This window comes from Schistocerca piceifrons, chromosome 3 (assembly GCF_021461385.2).
Source record: "Schistocerca piceifrons isolate TAMUIC-IGC-003096 chromosome 3, iqSchPice1.1, whole genome shotgun sequence".
Classification (NCBI taxonomy): Eukaryota; Metazoa; Arthropoda; class Insecta; order Orthoptera; family Acrididae; genus Schistocerca; species Schistocerca piceifrons.
In genome coordinates this window covers 77,874,786-77,876,613 of record NC_060140.1, presented here as the reverse complement: position 1 = coordinate 77,876,613, position 1,828 = coordinate 77,874,786, and the positions used below count along the sequence as shown (strand labels likewise).

Here is a 1,828-nt window from a genome sequence, read left to right as displayed (position 1 = left end):
ACACTATCATATTAGCACAAGCACTCCGTCTTCAGGCCACAAGTGGCCCATCGGCACCATCTGACCGCCATGTCATCCTCAGTTGATGATGCGGATAGGAGGGGCGTGTGGTCAGCACACCGCTCTCCCGGTCGTTATGATGGTTTTCTTTGACCGGAGCCGGTACTATTCGGTCGAGTAGCTCCTCAATTGGCATCACGAGGCTGAGTGCACGCCCAAAAATGGCAACAGCGCATGGTGGCCTGGATGGTCACCCATCCAAGTGCCGGCCACGCCCGACAGCGCTTAACGTCGGTGGTCTCACGGGAACCGGTGTATCCACTGCGGCAAGGCCGTTGCCACAATGGTCTTAGATATAATTTTAAAAAGGCTAACTGGGGAAAACTAAGTGCAGAAAGTAACCTTGCTGACCGCAACGTAGACTACACGGCACGGACGCTTACCAACTTTCCTACAAAACGCCAAAATGTTACCGTTCCAACACAGAAAACTGTTAGACACTATGGTACACCTTGTAGCGCAGAGCTTAAAAATCTGAAACAAGGTATACAGCAATTGCTCAGATGTTATCAAAGAGCTTTAGGACACGAGGAGAGGCTGTCCAATCGTTGTAGAAAGATGTCATAGGTACCACTGGCAGCATTTGCATTGGCACTGGGAGCAATACGTTCAAAGGCAACTAATACAGAACCATTGCATAATGGAGAAAGTAAAAACATCAACTAGTCTGTCTACGTTGCGTTAACAGGATGGGCCTACTACTAAAGGTTGGAGAGACACCGCCGAATACCTTCTGACGTCGCTTCTTCCAGAAGATAACGGAGAAAGCGATGACGATCTCCAAACAGTGGCACTAGAAAGTATGTGTGCCCCCTAAGAAAGCCCAAGTATCGTTCTACCACTTGCACAAGAAGAAGGGGTAATCGCTATCGCTCAGATGAAGAACTGAAAATCTGTCAACCTTAATTGTAAGCACAACGAAACGTTAAAAGCAGTAAAGAGCGAAATTATTCCATTCTTCACACACTTGTTGAAGGAATCGCTGTGACAAGGAAGAATCCTTGTGGTCTGGAAGTCTGCGCTTGCGGTAATAAACCAGAAACGCAAGGACAGAGGTCCTATGATTCCTTAGAGCTACAGACCAATCTCTACTCCTAGCACTTTGGGTAAAGTGCAAGAGCGCTTGCTGAGCAGAAAACTACATGGAGGTGTACGGTCATAGCCGGAGCCAATTCGGCTTCAGAAACCGCAGATTATTAGACGACACAATTAATTGCGCTCGCAGTACTGTTGACAACTGTAGCAGCAAGTACGTCGTAGGCATCATGGTTCACATTTCGGGCGCCTCTGAAAGTACGCTGGCCAGCAGTGCTTGTCGGCGGAAACAATTACAGGTCCCAAAATGTTTGTACCAGAGCTTCCTAGACTAGTGTTAAGAGCAAAATATCTAGTGGGGCACAACATTCAGTAAGGTAGTGAGGTGAAATAAGTAAAGGTTGTCCGCACGTTTCTGGATGTAATCAGTTTTCAAGGACCGCACGCACGAGCCAATGCTAACAACTCTGAATGAAAACACTCAGGTACCGATGACAAACTGGTTACGGGGTCAGAGGACTAGGCTGGAAAGAAGAGCCTATGAAGTGCCTGCTCATGTGCAAAACTGGTGCTCAGATAACAAATAAGAAATCGCAGCAAACAGGACTACCTACCTGCTGCTCATAGGCAGACTCTCTTGCTCGTGGAATCTTACTCTGAGAACTGGGAGAACGTCGGCGCTATGCAGTGAGGTATTCGAGTATTTAGGCATAGCCCTGAACGAGAAGCGTTG

The 1,828-nt window shown here is 47.8% G+C and overlaps 1 pseudogene; it reads right to left on the bottom strand.

The window, feature by feature from the left end:
• Positions 1-222: 222 nt before the first annotated feature.
• LOC124791030 lies at positions 223-340 on the bottom strand (annotated as a pseudogene).
• Between the last annotated feature and the right edge of the window lie 1,488 nt (positions 341-1,828).